This window comes from Chrysemys picta, chromosome 8 (assembly GCF_011386835.1).
Source record: "Chrysemys picta bellii isolate R12L10 chromosome 8, ASM1138683v2, whole genome shotgun sequence".
Lineage (NCBI taxonomy): Eukaryota > Metazoa > Chordata > Testudines > Emydidae > Chrysemys > Chrysemys picta.
In genome coordinates this window covers 82992032-83013588 of record NC_088798.1, presented here as the reverse complement: position 1 = coordinate 83013588, position 21557 = coordinate 82992032, and the positions used below count along the sequence as shown (strand labels likewise).

General features: G+C 43.0%; 1 protein-coding gene across 11 annotated transcripts in view; it reads left to right on the top strand.

Annotated features, from left to right (window-relative positions):
• Positions 1-21557, top strand: part of TENM2 (teneurin transmembrane protein 2) — a 1090181-nt gene that overhangs the window by 48626 nt on the left and 1019998 nt on the right. For 7 of the 11 annotated variants that reach the window (XM_065554895.1, XM_065554893.1, XM_065554896.1 and 4 more), the window contains exon 1: positions 13643-13969. The exons of 2 other annotated variants lie outside the window; for them this stretch is intronic. The gene's annotated coding sequence lies outside the window, so the exon portion shown is untranslated. Of the gene's footprint in view, positions 1-13642; positions 13970-21557 lie in introns of those variants that run through there. 2 more of the 11 variants (XM_065554894.1, XM_065554885.1) reach the window with 1 other exon arrangement.

Here is a 21557-nt window from a genome sequence, read left to right as displayed (position 1 = left end):
CAGAGCGCGCTTTGTCTTCCCTTTCGTTCTGCGGGAATGGAGGCTAAACTGCTGTGGAACATGCTGACGAGTCTCACCAGCACGTCTCGTTTGGCAGTCGAGTTACTGCTTAAGATCCAAAGTGACAGTGAGGTGTCCGACGATGATATCGAGTCACGTAACGCATACGACACGAAATTACTTGTCTCATTCATGGACATGCTTTCCACCATGGAAGGCCGCTTTTGGGCTTGGGAAACAAGCACTGAGTGGTGGGATCACGTCGTCCTGCAAGTCTGGGATGATGAGCAGTGGCTGCAGAACTTTCGGATGAGAAAAGCCACTTTTATGGGACTGTGTGCTGAGCTCGCCCCCACCCTGCAGCGCAAGGACACGAGATTAAGAGCTGCCCTGCCAGTGGAGAAGTGGGTGGCTATTGCAATCTGGAAGCTGGCAACCCCAGACAGCTACCGATCGGTCGCTAACCAGTTTGGAGTGGGAAAGTCGACGGTTGGAATTGTGTTGATGCAAGTTTGCAGGGCCTTTAATCGCATCCTGCTCAGAAGAACCATGACTCCGGGTAACGTGCATGACATTGTGGCTGACTTTGAACAAATGGGTTTCCCTAACTGCGGAGGGGCGATACATGGGACGCATATTCCTATTCTGGCACCAGCTCACCTAGCCTCCGAATATGTTAACCGAAAGGGGTATTTCCCCATGGTTCTCCAGGTGCTTGTGGATCACTGTGGTCGTTTCATTGACATTAACGCCGGCTGGCCCGGAAGGGTGAATGACGCACGCATCTTTCGGAACGCTGGCCTGTTCAAGAAGCTGCAAGCTGGGACTTTTTTCCCAGACCAGAGGATCACCGTAGGGGAAGTCGAAATGCCCATTGTGATCCTTGGAGACCCCACTTACCCTTTAATGCCATGGCTCATGAAACCCTACACAGGGAGCCTGGACAGCAGCCAGGAACGGTTCAACTACAGGCTGAGCCAGTGCTGAATGACTGTGGAGTGTGCTTTTGGTGGTTTGAAGGGCCTCTGGTGCTCTCTTTATGGGAAGCTGGACTTGGCCGAAGACCGTATCCCTGCAGTTATATCCGCATGCTGTACCCTCCATAATATTTGTGAAGGGAAGGGTGAAAGTTTCACTCAGGCATGGGCCTCAGAGGTTCAACAACTGGAGGCTGAATTTGCACAGCCAGAGAGCAGGGCTATTAGAGGGGCCCAGCGTGGGGCTGCAAGGTTAGGGATGCCTTGAGGGAGCAATTTGAGGCTGAAAGCCACCAGTAATGTCCGGTGCTCTGCATGGGAGTTAAGTGCAGTGGCTGTGTTTGGTACACTGACTTGCAGTGCTTGTTGCTTTCCTGGGCTAAGGTATATTTTGCTTTATGCACTAATAAAGTATGTTTTCAAAGTAAAAAACTCCCTTTCTTGAAAAGAAAATTCATTTATTGAAAAAAAAATGAAAACAAAAAAACAAAGTAACACAGAAATACCAAAAGGGCAAGGGGGTTGGGTGGGGTGGGGACTGGTTCATTCATAGGCTTGAGTATGTCCTGATTTCATACTCTTGAATCCTATCTGGAGTGCTGTGCACTGAGTGCTGCACTTCAGGATGGCTATAAGGCATGTTGAGGGGGGTTGAGTGCAGTGGATAAGGGTCTTAGTTTTTGTGGGTGGGTGGTGAAGCTACGGGTGTAGGAGACAGCTGGGGGCGGTAAGAACCCAGATGTTGGGGAAAAAGGGCTGGAGGGGATCTGAGTTCACAAGGGAAAGAGTTTTGGGACAAAGGCTGCGGGGTGGAGGGGCGAGCGCGGGAGTGCTCTGCCTGCAGGGTGATGAGCGCCTGGATAGAGTCCGCTTGGCGCTCCATTATGCTAATCAAGCGTTCCATGCTTTGCTGCCGGTGCGTCGCATTTTCGTGGCGGATCCTCCTTTCACTCTCCCTCCACTTCTGTGCCTTTCAATTCTCGTTTACAGACTGCTGCATGACTTCATGTAACATGTCTTCTCTGCTTCTACGCGGCCTCATCCGGAGTCTTCTCAGTCTGTCGGCCGGTGATAAGAATGGTGGCTGAGATCTCAAGGTTGCACCTAGACAGGCAAAATGCAACACTTAACAGTGGCAGCATTGTACACGCCAGACAGAGCAATGATTCCCCTGCACTTAAGGAGGGCAATCACAAAAAACATATTTTGTCTGTCCCAAACCGAGTGCACGTAACCCAGGGGAGCCCCAGAAATGGTGAGTAAGCACAAGATCCATGGGGACAGATTGTTTCATGGCTGTCCTGTCCTGTGGGTTTCTGTGCCTTGGGTAGAGCCAACAGCTGCAGGGGGCACCTACACTGAACACTGTCCCAACATTCTCCACAGGAGTTCATCCTGGAAGATATCTCACTGCTGAGGGTGACCAGGGAAGCAAGGGAGGGTCTTCTCCTACAATGCGACTTCCGCCCTGGTCCATATGCAGCTTGCCTGTGTGCAGCAATGATCCCCCCACCCCTCACGGCACAGGGGCGTGGACACGTCAGCCTGACTGGGACAAGAACCATGCTGGCTCTCCCAATAAACCTGCACAGGCGCATTGCCCACGTTCTGGCTGAGACTTTTGAAGAGATCACCGATGCTGATTACTGCAATGTGATAGACCACATCAATGCGCTATTCCACATTTAGGCATGCATGCAGCCCTTACCCTCCTTGCCCAAAGAGCCTGTACCTAAAAACTTCCTTCCCGAAAAGAAAGCCGCTTACCAGGAACCTCCTCTGTTGTTTGCCCTTCCCCAAGCACCGGCTGCCTTCCTCTTGGATCGAGAAGAGCTCCTGGCTGCATGCATCTAGGGATTCCGGGGTGTGTCCCCCTACCTCAGCACCATTGCTCATGCTTTCCTCCCCCTCCTCTTCCCTTGCTGTGCTGGGCTCAGAAGTGTCCATGGTGGTCATTGCAGTGGAGGTGGGATTGCCCCCAAGTATTGCGTCCAGCTCTTTGTAGAATTTGCAGGTCGTGGGGGCAGCACCGGAGCGGCCGTTTGCCTTGCAGGCTTTGCGGTAGGCATTCCGCAGCTCCTTCACTTTAACCCGACGCTGCACCGCATCCTGGTCCTGGCTCCTGTCCATCATGGCCCTTGATATGTGCCTGAAGTTATCATAATTCCTACAGCTGGAGCACAGCTGGGACTGGACAGCTTCCTCCCCCCAAACACTGATGAGGTCCAGCACCTCGCCATTGCTCCATACTGGGGATTGCCTGGCGTGTGGAGGCATGGCCACCTGGAAAGATGTGCTGAGAGCACTCCACGCCTGGCTGAGCAAACAGGAAGGGGATTTTCAAAATTCCCAGGGAATTTAAAGGGCGGGTCTGACGCTTGGTCTCCTGAGGACAGGGCAGCAGAGTTCAAAAGTGATGACCAGAGTGGCTAGAACAGGCATTGTGGGACACTTCCGGAGGCCAATCAGAACCAATCAGAGCGCATTAGGTGCTGGCACCACGGCGCTCCAGCGAGAGCGCAACAAAGGTTATTCCTCTCGGGAAGGTGGAGTACTAGGAGCGCTCCAGCCATGGAGTCAGAGCGCTCTACGTGCCTTGCCAGTATGGACGGGGAGTGAGTAGAGCGCTCTTGGCGGCTTTATTGCGCTATAACGTGCAAGTGTAGCCAAGGCCTAAGAGACAACAGTAATGTACTTTGAAATTCAGTTGGCAACCTTCTTCATTAGAATATCTTTGCAGCGTTCTTGGTCAGCACAATCCATGTGGAAGAAAAGGGCTTTGAATCTGTAAATCAGTAGTTTTAAAATATGTAGAAAGAACATTAAGTAGGTGTCGAATACCCTATTGTGCTTTGCATTAAAGTCTCATTAGGGATGACCATGTCCACCAAATTTGCTGTTTTTAAATTGCTCATGAATACAGCAATTTTGCCCCTCTCAAGCAGATGGGAGAGGGATGACATAACTTTTGCTGTGGCAATATGTACCTGTTTCAACTCATCAGTTGTCGGTAAAAGGCTTCTAGCTAGTATACAAACTTTCTCTAACACACTATTTCTTTTTTGTCCCCTTCTCCTTCTTTCCATAACTTCAAAGTTGTTGATGGCTTTGAATTGTTCAGAGCTGTTCAAGCATAGAGAAAGTAGCTTTCTACCTGCTCAGAACTTCCCATCTGAGCTATTTCAAAGGCAGGCTATAATTCTCACAAGGTATGATGGGTTGGCTGTGAAACAGAAAACAAAAAAGACTGAGGGAGCTAAAGACTAGCTGAAAATATCAGCATGGCTTCAACATTTTTCTTCCATCCATTTGCTTGACAAATCACAATCAGCTTCAGACAATATGTAAAACTTGGCACACGGACAAATTACCCGTCTCTGTGTCATGCTTGCATCATATTTGCTGAACTATCAGAAGTGATAATCCCAGTGTTGGAACATTCCCTTTCCTCCACTCCTCCTGCCTCTCCTGGAAGTTAGCTACATGCTGAGCAGATATTTCTCCAACACTATGGTGCGGTTATTTTTCAGGTTTCTTGGAACAGATATTGCCATATGTACTTCTGATTTCTTTCCCGATATTCCTTGCACCTGCTATACTGAGAATGTATTTCCTGCTGTGGAAAAAAAGACATAGCAATTGTGCCACCAATGATATACCAGGATATATCAAATGTTGGAAATTCTACCAATTAATTAAAATAATCCTCTTTTTTTTACAAGTGTTACAACTTTTGAGAGGCATTATGTAATTACAATAAGTTTTCTCTTTATTCTGAAAATTTTGTCATTTGTTAGAATAAATCACCTTTCATAGACTCCGTTTTAAGGCCCAAAGTGACCATTATGGTCATGTAGTCTAACTTCCTACATAGCACAGGCCAAAGGATCTCCCCCAGCAATCTTTTACAAACTCATAATTTCTGTTGGAGGTACAGCATATTTTTTAGAAAGAAATCCAGGCTTGATTTTAAAGCCGTCAAAAGATAGAGACTCCACCACATCCACAGGTAAATTGTTCCAACAGTTGGTTAATTGCACTGTTGGAAAAAACACACCCTAATCTCTTGTCTAAATCTGCTTAGCTTCAGCCACTGGATCTCATTATTCCATTTTGTTAATAAAAGAGCCATCTGTGACTGTCGTGGAGCTGTTCTAGTTATCCAGAGGTTAATACATAAGTAATAATTGCATGAGTACTGTCAGTGACCTGGTCAGCGAGCTAACGTTGCTGTATAGCTATGGAGGGTTATTAACATTTCCTGTATGAATGTATTGCTCTAACTTAATTGGTAGAGCCCTGCAATGCAACCTGAACCTGATGGGACTTGACTATAGGTGTTTGGGTCCAGGTTGGGTCAGAAAACAACCACACCCATTCAGGTCGGGTCAGCTCTCCTCCTGCTTGCCCACCTCACTGTGCTGTGCACTGCAGAGGGATTGTGCCAATGAGTTACAGCACTTCTCATTCCATAGGGCACATGCAGCAGAGCAGAGGGCGGTGGACGGCAGAAGTAGGGCACACAGCCACCACTGCGCTGATCCCATGGGAAAGAAAACAGTGGTGTTGTTGACTCAGGCTCAGGGCAAGGGTCAGATTGGAAAATGATTGACCTTCTCAGGTTGGGTTGAGAGTGTTTGGGCCTGGGTTGGGCTTAAAATGTAGGCCTGAGCTGGCCACTAGGGGTCTGTAGGAAGAGCAAAGGGGAAAGCTACACAATTGTTCTAGCTAAGTAAACCCAAGCACACATTTGGAAGACAATGGAGAAAGCTGATAGCTTCAAGGATCCTGGCTCCAGTCAGTTGCAAAACTTGTTTTTGCCAGGCTTGGCGGCTAGAGATCAGAGTTTAAAAGCCTTGCAGAGGAGGAGAAGTAGGTTGAGGAGAGGGGGGTCACTTAGCAGCACTGCCTAGGAATATGGATTGAGAGAGAGAGAATGTACGGAGAGAGTATAAGAAATTTGGCCTTCCCAGGTCCAGGCAATAGCCTTAAGGGAAACCTGGATATGAATACAGTGTTTTATTGTTTTTAAGATACATTTTTGCTTAAAAGCTTTTGTTGTGTATATAAATAACATTGCTTTAAGGAGGCTGTATGGTCATTGCCCCAGAGGGGTATTGCAACACTTATCAGTGCCCCAGAGGGAACAGAATTTCAGGGTCTGAATATGTCTAAGCTGCCAAAGTAAATCATAATTGATACATGCAGGACTACAACCCTGGTCCCAATCTGAGTGCAAAATTTGCATGGTTCCATCCTGAGAAAGGTGCTGGCTCTAAGTTGGAGACCTGAGTAGCTGTGCTTGCAGAGACCAAGAGGATTTGGAGGTGCAGTTTGCCTTATCTATGAACACTATTACCAGAAATCTCTCCCCCATGTAGGTACTTGTAACCATGATCAAGTCACCTCTTAACCTTCCCTTAGATCAGTGGTTCCCAAACTTGTTCCGTCGCTTGTGCAGGGAAAGCCCCTGGCGGGCCGGGCCAGTTTGTTTACCTGCCGCATCCTGAGGTTCGGCCCATCGCGGCTCCCAGTGGCTGCGGTTCGCTACTCCCATTGGCCTGGAGCAGCGAACCGCGGCCACTGGGAGCCGCGATCCCAGTGGAAGCAGCGAGGGCGAGGGAGTACTGGCCGCCGCTTCCAGCAGCTCCCATTGGCCTGGAGCAGCGAACCGCGGCCACTGGGAGCCGCGATCGGCCAAACCTGAGGACGCGGCAGGTAAACAAAACTGTCCCGGCCCGCCAGGGGCTTTGTCCGCACAAGCAGTGGAACAAGTTTGGGAACCACTGTCTTAGATAAAATAAATAGAATTTCTAAAGTCTCTCACTTGTAAGGCATGTTTTCCAGACCTTCAATAAGTCTTGGGGCCATTTTCTGAACACTTTCCAATTTTTCAACATCCTTTTCTTGAAGAGGGGACAAAAGAACTGGACATTGCATTCACCCTCTTATATACAGCATCCTACTGGGAGCATAGGTTCAGTTGGCTGTTATCTGTCATGACCCCTAAATACTTTTCAGAGTGGCTGTATTCCAGGACGCAGCCCCCATCTTAGATGTCAGACAATTTTGTTCCCAAATATATGACCTTGTATTTAGCTATATTAAAATTTGTGTTCTTCAAATGAGGCCGCCTTACCAAGTGATGCAGGACTGTCTGTTTTAACTGACCTGTCCCCATCATTTGCCACTCCACTGCATTTTGTTGTTTGTCATCTTCAATTTTAGTCAGTAATTTTATATGTTCTTCCAGATAGTTGATAAAGATATTGAATAGCATTGGGCCAAGAACAAATCACTGTGTAACCCCACTTAGAAACACCCCTATTGGATAAGAATTCACTATTTACAAATACTTTTTTGAGATCTATCATTTACTAGTTCAAAACCATTTCATATGGGCTAGGTCTATTCTGTATAATGCTAGTTTTTATGAGAATGTCATGCAGCATTGTCAAATGCCTTACAGAATCTAATGTATACAGTGTAGCTGTGTCAGTCCCAGAATATTAGAGAGGCAAAGTGGATGAGATATTATCTTTTATTGGACCAACTTCTGTTGGTGAGAATCCAAGTATGTTATGTCAACATTATTACCATTGTCAACCAAACCTTTTATGTCATCAAACATTGCATCATGTTTGTCTGACAAGAGTAGGCCTATTTTTTATAAATCTATCAATGTAGGCTACACTTCCTGTTTGGAACAACTTGCCTCTTAAAAGCAATTCACTTTTGAATACATCTTTACTATTCATTTTTGCAGATTACAATTTGTCTCTGGGCAGAAATTCTTTCCCTTAACCTAATTGTCACAACATCCCTATACAGAGGTCTCTTAGCAGAATCAAGGCACATCACCATCTATGTTATGTGAGAACTTAGTCTGCAGCGTCTGACACAGACATCTATCTTGAAATGGTGTGGGAGAGGTTGCGTGTGCTTCACCCCTATATATGTAAGCTTAGTCCTCCGGCAAGTGGACTGTTTATAAATTTAGCAAACTCTACTAACACACTCCGCTAACCCCACTTCTCAATTAACCTGGAAGAGCTGAGAGATACTTCCCCGCTGATTTCTGGATTGCCCCTTAAAACTCCTTTTCTTTGCTGACAATTAGAAAACTATAGTCACAGTCAGAAAATTAACTCTACTGTAGTTTGTCTCCAACGAGACATTGACAGTATGCTTCTCTACCACCGCTGGTGCACCATACATTGGTTTGCTTTGCTCTTCCACACAGACTTTCTATTTTATGGAATATAGAATTGAAGACAGTTATGTTTTAGCAGTACCATTACAAAAAGCCCTGCTGCTGTGGATTATATGTCTCTACGGTTTCTTTACTGCTGTTTTTACATATCCTGATTAATTTAAGCTCCTACTTTTTTTTTTTTTTTGGCTTTGCCAAGTAGCTGGAGGGAGTTTTATAGGATCCTATCAAGTGCTGTTTAGCAGCCTGCTGCTCTTTTCTTTCTTGAACTTCTGGTTTGCTTTGCTGTGGCTTTTTATTCCTGGTTCCAGGTATATAACGCTGTCCTCGGGATCCAAAAAAATCTTACCGCGTTATAGGTGAAACCGCGTTATATCGAACTTGCTTTGATCCGCCGGAGTGCGTAGCCTCGCTCTCCTGGAGTGCTGCTTATATCCGAATTCGTGTTATAACCGGTCGCGTTATATCGGGGTAGAGGTATAGGTGTTGGAAAAGTGGAAAATCTGAGGTCTGTCACATAATACTCAACACTTAGGTCTTCAGAGTGCTTTACAATAATGAATAAATACCCCAGCTTGATCTGCTTTTGAGGCAACTTAATCGTAGTGGCATGAAGGAAAGCAAGGGTCAAGGCTAATGTGGGCCATTAAACATGTGTCCATTATGGAAGTTAAGGCTCTGTGTTGTATTGCTCAAGTCTGCTACCTATTTCCAAGGGCCTGGAGGGTAACTCAGTGAAAGTTCTGTAACTCCTAACTATGTGGAGAAAACACCTCTCCACCAATCTCACCTTCTCAGGACTTATCCTCACGTACAGCGGTGCAGCTGGCTGCTCTTGTGCTTTATTGAAGACGCTATTACACCAACAGGAGAGCGTCTCCTGTTAGCGTAGTTAATCTAGCTCCCTGAGAGGCAGTAGCTAGGTTGATGGAGAAACTCTCCAGTTGATATAGTACTGGGGGGTTAGTCGCTATAACTATAGGCATGGCTACACTTGCAGTTGTAGAGCGCTGTGAGTTAAACCAGCCCTCGGAGACCGCAATAGGGAAAGCGCTGCAGTGTGTCCACACTGTCAGATTCAAGTACACTGGCATGGCCACGTTAGCAGCTCTTGCAACGGCCACAGAGAGCAGTGCATTGTGGTAGCTATCCCAGCATGCAAGTGGCTGCAACGTGCTTTTCAAATGGGGGGTGGTGGAGTGTGACAGGGAGTGTGCTGTGTGTATGTGGGGAGAGAGAGGGAGTGGGTTTTTTGGGGGGGCTGAGAGTATGTCAGCAGGCTGTCTTGTAAGTTCAGACAGCAGCAGACCTCCCCTCTCCGCCTCTCACACACAGCATTCCACAGTAATGGTTTGCTTTGTCCTGGAGCAGATAAGCACGCCGGCTTTGAAAGGGCATATCCGCATTCCTGCAGCGATTCCAAAACAATGACAAGAGTGGCCACTTGACTTAAGGGGATTATGGGATGTTTCCAGAGGCCGATCAGAGCACAGGCGTTTCAGCCGAGGGGCACCAAGCGTTATGCGTCTCATGGAGGTGGATTACCAGGAGCACTCCAGCTGCAGAGTCCAGGCACTCTAAGTGCCTTGCCAGTGTGGACGGGTCGTGAGTTAGGGCATCCAGGGCTGCTTTAATGCGCTCTAACTTGCAAGTGGAGCCAAGCCCTATGTTGCTCAGGTGTGTGGATTTTTCACACCCCTGAGAAATATAGTTATACCACTATAAGTCTTTAATGTAAACCTGGCCTAAGTCTTCAGCTAGAGGAGAGTCAGTCTGTGACCTCAACTTCCCTCTTGTACCTTAAAGCTCCACTATTTCTAACATAGAAATATGCAATGAATTGTTTGAAAGCTAAGGCTGAGCCTGAGTTGTGCGTCCCTGACATAGGGATAGGAGGGGGCCAGGGGCATGTGCCTGGACTAGTGACAAGCACTGTGAAAAAATTCCTCTACCGCCCTCATTAATCAAACACAAACCATTTGAAGGGAAATGCCCCTCTCCTTTATTGCTGTTCTCTATCGTTAAAGTTTACATTATCAGTAAAAAGCAACAGAGGGTCCTGTGGCACCTTTAAGACTAACAGAAGTATTGGGAGCATAAGCTTTCGTGGGTAAGAACCTCACTTCTTCAGATGCAAGTAATGGAAATTTCCAGAGGCAGGTATAAATCAGTATGGAGATAACTAGGTTAGTTCAATCAGAGAGGGTGAGGTGCTCTGCTAGCAGTTGAGGTGTGAACACCAAGGGAGGAGAAACTGCTTCTGTAGTTGGATAGCCATTCACAGTCTTTGTTTAATCCTGATCTGATGGTGTCAAATTTGCAAATGAACTGGAGCTCGGCAGTTTCTCTTTGGAGTCTGGCCCTGAAGTTTTTTTGCTGTAAGATGGCTACCTTTACATCTGCTATTGTGTGGCCAGGGAGGTTGAAGTGTTCTCCTACAGGTTTTTGTATATTGCCATTCCTGATATCTGAACTTGTGTCCATTTATCCTCTTGCATAGGGACTGTCCAGTTTGGCCAATGTACATAGCAGAGGGGCATTACTGGCACATGATGGCATATATAACATTGGTGGACATGCAGGTGAATGAGCCGGTGATGTTGTAGCTGATCTGGTTCGGCCTGTGACGGTGTTGCTGGTGTAGATATGTGGGCAGAATTGGCATTGAGGTTTGTTGCATGGGTTGGTTCCTGAATTAGAGTTTTTATGGTGCGGTGCGTGGTTGCTGGTGAGAATATGCTTAAGGTTGGTGGGTTGTCTGGGGGCGAGGACTGGCCTGCCTCCCAAGGTCTGTGAAAGTAAGGGATCATTGTCCAGGATGGGTTGTAGATTACTGATGATGCATTGGAGAGGTTTAAGCTGAGGACTGAAGGTGATGGCCAGTGGAGTTCTGTTGGTTTCTTTTTTGGGCCTGTCTTGTAGCAGGAGGTTTCTGGGTACACATCTGGCTCTGTTGATTTGTTTCTTTATTTCCTTGTGTGGTATTGTAGTTTAGAGAATGCTTGGTGAAGATCTTGTAGGTGTTGGTCTCTGTCCAACACCTACAAGATCTTCACCAAGCATTCTCTAAACTACAATACCACACAAGGAAATAAAGAAACAGTTGAGGGTGTAGGTGTGTTGAGGGGTTGGAGCAGATGCGGTTGTACCTCAGCGCTTGGCTGTAGACAATGGATCGTGTGGTGTGTCCGGGGTGGAAGCTGGAGGCATGAAGGTAGGCATAGCGGTCGGTGGGGTTTTGGTATAGGGTGGTGTTAACATGGCCATCGCTTATTTGTACTGTGGTGTCTAGGAAGTGCACCTCCTGTGTAGATTGGTCCAGGCTGAGGTTGATGGTGGGGTGGAAGCTGTTGAAATCATGGTGGAATTCTTCCAGGGTCTCCTTCCCATGGGTCCAGATGATGAAGATGTCATCAATGTAGCGTAGGTAGAGAACGGGCGAGAGTGGATGAGAGCTGAGGAAGCGTTGTTCCAGGTCAGCCATAAAAATGTTGGCATATTGTGGGGCCATGCGGGTGCCCATACCGGTGCCACTGGTCTGGAGCTATATATTGTCACCAAATTTGAAATAATTGTGCGTGAGGATAAAGTCACAGAGCTCAGCAACAAGTTGTGCTGTGTCATCATCAGGGATACTGTTCCTGATAGCTTGTATTCCATCTGTGTGTGGAATGTTTGTGTAGAGAGCTTCTAACATCCATGGTGGCTAGGATGGTGTTTTCTGGGAGTAGTGGATATCACTATGCAAGAGGATAAATGAACACAAGTCAGATATCAGGAATGGCAATATACAAAAACCTGTAGGAGAACACTTCAACCTCCCTGGCCACACAATAGCAGATGTAAAGGTAGCCATCTTACAGCAAAAAAACTTCAGGACCAGACTCCAAAGAGAAACTGCTGAGCTCCAGTTCATTTGCAAATTTGACAACATCAGATCAGGATTAAACAAAGACTGTGAATGGCTATCCAACTACAGAATCAGTTTCTCCTCCCTTGGTGTTCACACCTCAACTGCTAGCAGAGCACCTCATCCTCCCTGATTGAACTAACCTCGTTATCTCCATACTGATTTATACCTACCTCTGGAGATTTCCATTACTTGCATCTGAAGCAGTGAGGTTCTTACCCACGAAAGCTTATGCTCCCAATACTTCTGTTAGTCTTAAAGGTGCCACAGGACCCTCTGTTGCTTTTTACAGATTCAGATTAACATGGCTACCCCTCTGATGCTTTGCTCTAGTATCCCTACATTTTCATAAGGAGCAAAGCTAGTTTGGGGCAGTTATCAGACCATTTTTTGTATATTATTACATAGAAAGTGAAACAACCCATCTCTATTTCATGTATATAACTAGCCTAGAGCAAACAAGCACCATAATGTTTTTGCTTCTCAGCTCTCTATGAGCTGATGGGTGAAAACATTATCTACTAAAACAACAAGGAGTCTGGTGGCACCTTAAAGACTAACAGATATATTTGGGCATAAGCTTTCGTGAGTAAAAACCTCACTTCTTCGGATGCAACATTATCTACTGTCTCTTATGCAAAATAGGGAATGGTTTATCAATCAATCCTGCTTCAGTTTCCCAGGGGGAGGTATATGAATGGTGGGCCACAGTCTGAGACCCGAAGGAGTTTACAAAGTAGTGAGGGATTCAACAGCTAAACTATAGAAAGAGCCAGATGAGTGCCACATAAACTTAGGTATGGGTATAGAGTTATACAGCTGCACACACGTTTCCACAAGAGAAACGAGAGTTAGGCTTGAGATTTAGAACAGTCCCAAGGACGCCCTGCCACCTTGGAGGATCCTCCTGCAGGTTCCTTCATTTATTTAATCACTAAGCAGCTTGTTTAGGCCACAGTGGAAACTGTGCAACCAACTTACTTCCCTACAACCCCTTAGGGAAGGAGCTGAGAGGGAGCCGTTGCAATGTGCCTGCCTGCTGTGAGTGTCCTGCCCCTCTTTCTCCAGCCACTGGCAGGCCCAGAGCTGATGAACCATACCCGTCGGTGCTTGGCTTCGGCAGCCAAAAGCTTCCCCCGTCTCCATGCTGTCATTAGCATAAGCACCCCCGCTTGGGCGATCTGCCGGTGCATCACCTTCTCCCCTTTTCCCGCACCTTTACCGTAAACACACAACTGCAAAGCACATCAGCAGCTCAGCTGCGGGATTTACGGTCGCAAAATGCAAACAGCCGGGAATGGAACACAAAACACCAGACAAAATCTTGGCGCCTCGGTAACGGCGTGAACGCAAAGAGCAGGCCTGGTGCTTGCCATCGTCGCCTCCTCCCCGCTCCGCACCCGGCATCGCTTCGGGTGCACCCACTCGAGGCACCCCAGAGGCGGCTGCCGCTTGCGGTTGCTGCATCCGCCGCCGCCTCCCGGCCGTGCCTGTGCACGGTGCCCCTGCGCGCGCGCTGCCTGCTGCTTGCAGCTGAGCCCGGGATTGGCTCGCGCCCCCCATTCAGGGGCTCGTGCAACCTGGTGTCTGCCGGGCTGGATTCAGAGAGCAGCTGGCACTGAGCTGCTTGGGTAGCTCGCAGGCAGCAGTCGCGGCTCCGTCCGTCGCTGAGGCTCAGCTCTCAGGAGGCAGGCGCTGTGGGGAGGAGGCTCGCAGGGCGCGTTGGGATATTGCATCGGCTCTCCCTAGAGGTGTCCTAGCCCCCCCGCCCCTCAGTGAAGGAATCCGCGCTGATGCTGAACACTGGGTTAAGTTATCACCCAGAGATGGTGTGAGGGACTCAGGCTGCTCAACCTGCTGCTGCTGCTGGTAAATGCTCTTCACTTCTTATTTGGCTACAGGCTTTTTCTCTTGCTTTTCATTCTGCAACAGCGCCTAAATCTGCAGCACCCTCTCTCCCCTTCTCCTTCTCTTTCCTTTTCTTATGTCTCTTCTTTAATTGTATTAGCGCAGTTGACAACTTCTTGTATGTCTCTCTCATAACCAGACTGCGAGCGGTTTGTCTCCTGGAACCTTTTAATTCAGCACTTGGAGAGGTCATTAGTTGCACGAGTTCCAGTGAGAAGGGGGAGATTGTCGCTTATTTCCCTGCTGCTTTTCTGCCCATTAATTTTCATCCTCGGTTGCTGAGATATTTTTCCCAAGTGTTTTAATGTTGTCTTTGTGGTTTTAGGTTTGTTTTTTCTCCAACCCCCCACCCCCATCCAAATGTAATTTTGTTTCCGTTTTTACTAACAGAGCAGAAAGGTATCGCTGATTCAGAAACTATCATGGGCACAGGGCATGTTGGTTAGAAATCGGGAAAGGAGACATTTGTATTCCAAAAGGGAATTTAAAAAAAAAGAAGCTGTTTTGCATCATTGCTGCAGATTTGCAGGAGGTAATAAAGGACACCACTACTCATGTTGCTTGTAAAGATGATAAACACAGAAGTGCTTTAGTGCATCACATACTGTCCAATGATTGAGCTGTGCTAAATTGTATTTAATAATAAATTCAGGGCTGTGGAGGACGAGAGATTGGTGGCATTGTATTGCTCACACTGCTGAGACAATGTACATTTATTTGCTAACACCACACCAAGACCCTGTTAGACCTTACATGGAGTGGCAGTTTGACAAGATGTTTTTGTTTGTTTCTGTTTCTTTTATACACACACACTAAAATTTAAATTAGCCAGCCTAATGAATGCAAATAGAACTCTTTAATTCTTCCTTTACTTCAAAATAATACTTCTTGTTAAACTCTTGCTGGCAGGATTTTTTTTTAAATATTAGAAGACATTCATACATAACATATGTTTTAGATACATTTATACTACTTAAAGAACAATAAGATTTAAATTAGTTTTAGTATTTCATTCCTATTTTCTTTCCTCTCACTCTCTACAGGTCAAGGAGGGGTGGGGAGAGGAGGGAGGAGAGGAAGGGATATAAATAAATAAAAAACATGGAGGGTCAATATAAAATTGGCAAGTCAGCTGTATCACAAGGAAACTTCCATTTATAATTGTAACATTATTGCAAAGCCACTATTACACGCAGAACATAGCTAATACAATGCTGCCTAAGTGTACATTATCAGATTTTAGAGATACTGTATTAAAGTGGGCTACATTTACAGTACTTAGGTATTGTCTTTTTAAGGTGTTCAAACTACATAACTAAAATAAACATCAGATATTTATTCCACATATGTAATATTGGAGTGAAAGTCTAGAAGTAAAATCATTGCAGTACTTCTTCAGCTTTGTTCCTGCAGCCTAGGATACAAGTTCGTAGAGAGGATGTGTAGTAGTAGACCACTTCATATAATGCTGGATAAAACTTTTTTTTTTAAACTTCATAGATTTGAAAGGTGTAATCTAAATGTGGAAGTTATTGAATTATCAGCAAAATAGAAATTAAATCACAGTTGACCCTGTTCTTTTAAAAAAAACATAGTTACAAATCACTATGCAAATTTACCAGTTAATTTTGGTTATGCAATCTTAAATCTTTTCTTTAAATTATAGACAGAATTTAGAGAGATAAAATACATTAATCTCTTTTTTAGTTTGCATGATATTAATAAGATGGTTCATTGCATTTCATCTCAACTCTTATATTGAAAGAATACAAAAGTCATTACAAGACTCATAAGACTGACATATTGCTGGTTTTAAATATTTCCATGAACTCCTTAAATTTACTAATTTAATAAAATAAAGAGATAAATCCTTCCATTCATAAAGATCAGAGATGTTTTCTAGGGAAGCTTTTCCTTGTCTAGGTGGCAAGGAAAGGAGTTCTCCTAGAAGACGCTGATATGCTAAAGAACCTTTGATTCTGGTACTGCTTTGATACAGTTTCCATCATAAAATAATAACAATCATTTAAAAAACCCAACACAGAAACAATATGCTTCATGCTGTGAATCTGCAGCATTTAAATAATTAAATTAATTCCTTGTGTATGGGCACAAGTGCAAATGACTGACCAAGTCAAGGACGAATCTAGCTTGGCCCATGTGATGAGACTTCCTGAGTAATAAAATCAGAATATAAATATATTTATATTACACTGAGTTGGACTCAGTTTTGGAATCTAAAATTCAATTGTGAAGTCTAAGCTTTAATTGATTTAGAGAGATAATCTTTTATTGCTGAGGTTTCTTAGTTTTCTGGCAACTTCGAAAAGCTCAGAGTATTATTTTGTTAAAATATTAAACACGCATGTTGAGCATAAAAAAAGGTTTGGTCCAGGTAACTTACCTGGGTTTGTATTCTGTTTATTTTTAAATGACTTATATTGATTCAATGATTAGTTATAAAGTAACTCTAGCCTCTTTTTAACTCTACATGCTTATTTCTGACTTGGGTAATGAAAATTAGTATGACTGTCTTTTTCTTTCATTTACAATCACACTATGCAGTATGGTGCAAACTGTAATGTAAACATCACATGGAGGATGTTCTCTCCTAATCAGCTTGACCTATATTTTGTATTTCAGTATCTCCCACTAAAAGTCAAAGAGTTACATGGGGAAACAGAGAAGAGGTACTAGCAGTTGTTAGGCCACAGAGAAAAGCTGATATTCCAGGAGTATTGATTTGAGGGGGCTGACAGTCACATTTGTCTGGCTTGTTAGGATTCACAGTTTTATTTGGAACAGAGTGGAGATATCTATGGATATTTGATCTATTATGGTAATGGATATGGGATTCTTTTGTCAAACACAGTCATTTTTGCTTCTGCTATCCAAGTAAATTTCTTATGCACAGTACAAATATGTTGTATTGCCAAATTGTGCGTGCTACAGAAGTATTTTTATGCTTAAAATTATTCAGAATAATAATAATAAAAAAAGAAAGTGTTGATTAAGTTCATTCAAGGTCAAATATCTAGACATCTTGATCTGAAAGGTCAAATTAAACTGAAGGTCAGATTAAATGGAGACAAAACTGAAGCGGCTGTTAGACCACTCAAGTCAATTAACTGATCTTGGAAAACCAATACCCATATTTACATATTAGTGTGAAGTGGCTTATTAAGAGTCTAACCCTGCGACCCTTACTCCTGTGAACAAAATTTACTCATTGCAGTACTATTAGTGAAGAGCATATTTAAACATGTGAGTAAGGGTTGCAAGATTGACCCCTTAAACTGTAATGTCTACTGCATGCAGTTAGTTTTTGAAAATCTTTCCAGGGGACAAGAAAGGACACGTTCTGCTCTGAGTGTCCATAAGAAAAGAACATGATCTCAAAGTATAACTGAAGTTCATATCTGTTTTAAATGTTTGATGTGGGATATTTCAGTTCTGACTTGCTGTAGCAAAAAAAAAAAAAAAATTCATGAAAATGGTGAGTGTTTTACAGATTTTTAGTTGGACTATATCCCACTTATAATTTCAAAAGGTCTTAACTGTTTAGAAGCACAATTTCAATTTTATATAATGTCTGTGCCAGTACTACAGGAAATAAACCATTCTCATTTAGAATAGAATACACAGAAGTGGTCCATTCTTTTTTGACCTTTTGTTCACATCACTGAAGTTTTTATACCAATTATTATTGACTCATCATCACTCTTATTTCTGAGTGTGCAAAACAAATCAAGCTCAGTAGACTTGGACTTATTATATATAGGAGACAAGGTACAAAATGACTTTGACTCTATCAAATTGTTTCAACTATGTAAAATACTATCTTTGTGCACCAGTGGCCTCTGTAGTCTTAAAGAGTTCTGTGTTTTGATCCTTATTCAAAATTATAGCTTTTATTTAGCTGGATTGCCAAAGCAACATGCTCTAAAATAAAATGGTTTCTGCAATAGTTTCTCACTTAATCCACATGAGGCATTGCATGATATATTAGGCCCTCTTCTATTAGATATTTTTTGTCTCACATTATTGGTCTGTATTGAACCCATAATGCTGTTGAGGTTCAAATAGGTTCTCATAAATTCACCTGGCTGACTGAGTCAGTACTACCAAATAGACTTTTTGGATAAACAGCCTGTACTCTAAGATCATGATTGTGAAATATAAATACAATATCCTTTATATCAGTGGTTCTCAACCAAGGGTACGTGTACCTCTCGGAGTACTCAGAGATCTTCCGGGGGTACATCAACTCATCTAGATAGTTTCCTAGTTTTACAACAGGCTACATAAAAAGCACTAGCGAAGCCAGTACAAACTAAAATGTCATAGACAATGGTTTGTTTATACTGCTGAAATGTAAGGACAATATTTATATCCCAATTGGTTTATTTTATATTTATATGGTAAAAATGAGAAGGTAAGCAATTTTTCAGTAATAGTGTGCTGTGACACTTTTGTATTTTTATGTCTGATTTTGTAAGTTTTTAAGTGAGGTGAAATCTGGGGGTACATAAGACAAATCAGACTCTTGAAGGGGTACAGTAGTCTGGAAAGGTTGAGAGCCACTGCTTTATATAGATTATTTATCATATAATTGATTGACAGTCCATGACACACACTAATGAATTATTTCATTTCATGTTTATTGAAGGGCATTAATAATCCAGTAGTTATCCCAAACAGTGATATAATTATGAGATTATTTTTTTTTAGCAGCAAGCAGCACAGTATACAATTATGAATTTATCTTTAGGTGGGAAAGTTGGGAGTGGGCACATAGCAATTATTACATAGTTACATACTGTCTAACCACAACAGTTTTGCACAGCAACATTTTTAGGGAATAGATGTTCACTTGAAAATTAAAGAAATGTCAACATTTACCTATAGCCCTTTAATTAACCCTGGGCCAGATTTAGTGCAGAATGTATCGCACTGTCTGAGCCTTACGTGAAGAAGAAAACCCCAGGCCAAATTTCGTCCTCCATTAAGCCTGTGAAATCCCTATTGATGTATTTGGGTTGCACTGAGGGTAGAATTTGTACCTTTCTGTCTAGGAAAAATGGAATAATCATTCTAGTCCATTAAAGGACACCTCTTAAATATATACATGTGTGCTATTATACTAAGATTTTTATTGTAGCTTTTAAAGCCACAGGCACTTCGGTTGTGTGTTGTGCACCAGCAGCAGTGTTTTTGGAACATTCTCCACCACATACAGCTTGTGATGTCTAACAAAACCATAACACATTTGCATCTTGTCCTTAAGGAGCATATAAGCATCTTGATTCTTCCTGCCCTTTTCACCGTATGTACAAAGGTCTGAAGAGAGCCAGGGAGAAAAGGTCTGTCTATTGCTGTAGTATCTGAGCATCTCACAAACATTACTGAATTTATCCACACACCACTTCTGTGAGGTAGGGAAAGTGACTTGCCCTAGGTCCCACAGGAAGTATGTGGGAGAACTGGCAATTGAACCTAGGTCTTCTGAGTCCTAGTCCAGTGCCTTAAGGCTGTCGGTCTTCTTTCCCTTCATTATGTACACATTCAAGAACAGCTGGAATCAGAACACATTTAGGGACATTCTTGGATAATTTGTGAGAGTCTGAATATCATATGGAAAATAATGTATATTCCCATTGCTTGATTATAATGCATAGAAATATTTTATGGAGGTGGAGGTATCTTGTTATCTGTATTGCACAAATGTAATGTTCTGCCTCTGAAAATCTCTGTGTATCATGCCGCATTTAAAATATATTGAGAAGAATGTATACTCAAAAAGTTGAGTGGGATGTCTCTAAATGGATGCAGTCTGCCTAAATTCTGGCCTGAAATCATTATTCTTTGTTACAAAATAGTATAGATTCAGTAAAAGCACAAACATTTGTTACAAAAATTTAAAGATTCAGTCAAAGTAGCTTGTATCATTAGATTGAATGTTTGTATAATAAACTTACCAAATCACTTTACAAACCGTATATAGTTTATGCATCTTTGAAATACAACCATTTCTGTAGTGAAGCATAGCAGATATGATAGTACTGTGCTGCAACTCTACACCACATTATAGAAGAGAAAGTGAAGACTACTTTTTTCCAATAGAAACTCTTGGGGGAATTTTAAAAAGTAGAATGTAAAATACTTGAAGTGATTTGATCTGGACAAGAGCCATAATCCTGCAAATAAAGTTCACTTACTTGTTACTCTTGTCTATTTAATATTAAATATTGTATATAAATTAGATACGTAGAAAAAAATGTTTACTTTTCAGCAGTTGACATACTACACTGTTAGCTATTAAATACATTATTTATAGTAAATGAAAATACATTTTATGTTTGAATGTCAAGCACTTCATATGCTCTGCATTAAATGGGATGTTTGAACCAAATTAAATGAGTAAAATACATTATACTACTCTTGCACAAAAATCAAAATTCCATGACAAGTTGTCATCCGCATTGACTTTTGCCTAATCATGAAGTGGTGTATGTATATATAGACTTCAATGGTGAAGTAGGATCAAGGTCTTTGTACACACTTATGGGAAAATATTGCTTAGGGATCTCATTTTTATTTACTCAGTTCCGATAGTGGATTACATACATACCCGGGGCTTCCAACTTATTGTTCACTGGTTGTGGCATAAGAACCTGGTATGGAATCCTGGCCCCATTATAATCACTGGGAGTTTTGACATTAACTTCATTGCAATCAGAGTTTCATACTGGAACTCAGAAGGCACACTCAAGGTCTAATTTCCCTTTCAATGTACACTGAATCTACAGCAAGTTGTGTGTGCATTTAGCTAATCCTGCAAGTATATATGATATAGTGGTAAAAACATCTTTGCCCTGTTTCCACTACCATTGATAGAGGTCCACCACTGGGGGTGCAATGATGTGAGACTACCTGAAAATGGTAGTGTAAGCAAAGCATGGGTGTACAAAAGATCTACAACATAAGAACAGCCATACTGGGTCAGACCAAAGGTCCATCTAGCCCAGTATCATGTTTTCCGACAGTGGCCGATGCCAGGTGCTTCAGAGCAAATGAACAGAATAGTCAATCAAGTGATCGAACACATAGCTCAATAGGAAAATTGTACTTTTTTCTAGCATCACATAATTCAATTATGGCTAAACAAAAAAACCAACCAACAAAGAAAAATACCATTTAGCCGATCCCAGTCATGGGAAATTTCAACCCAAATAATACATTTTTCAAAGCACTTGAGTGAGTGAAAATAAGTGCTTAAAGTTAAAACTATAGCCACAAACTGAACTGTGGCATACACTGTACTGTCATTACTAAGTGAATGTTAAAGTGGTGAAACTGGATATACCATTTTACTTTTCCTAAGAAATTTAATTTATCTGTAATTTCTTAACCCTGAGATTTTTTTCTTTCACATTGATTTTCTGTTCTAAACAAACTTCCAAACACATTATTGACTAATATGTGACTGTGAGTTTGCCACTCTGCAAATGGATCCATGCGGAGTGTGAAAACCAGCTATGAATTAAAT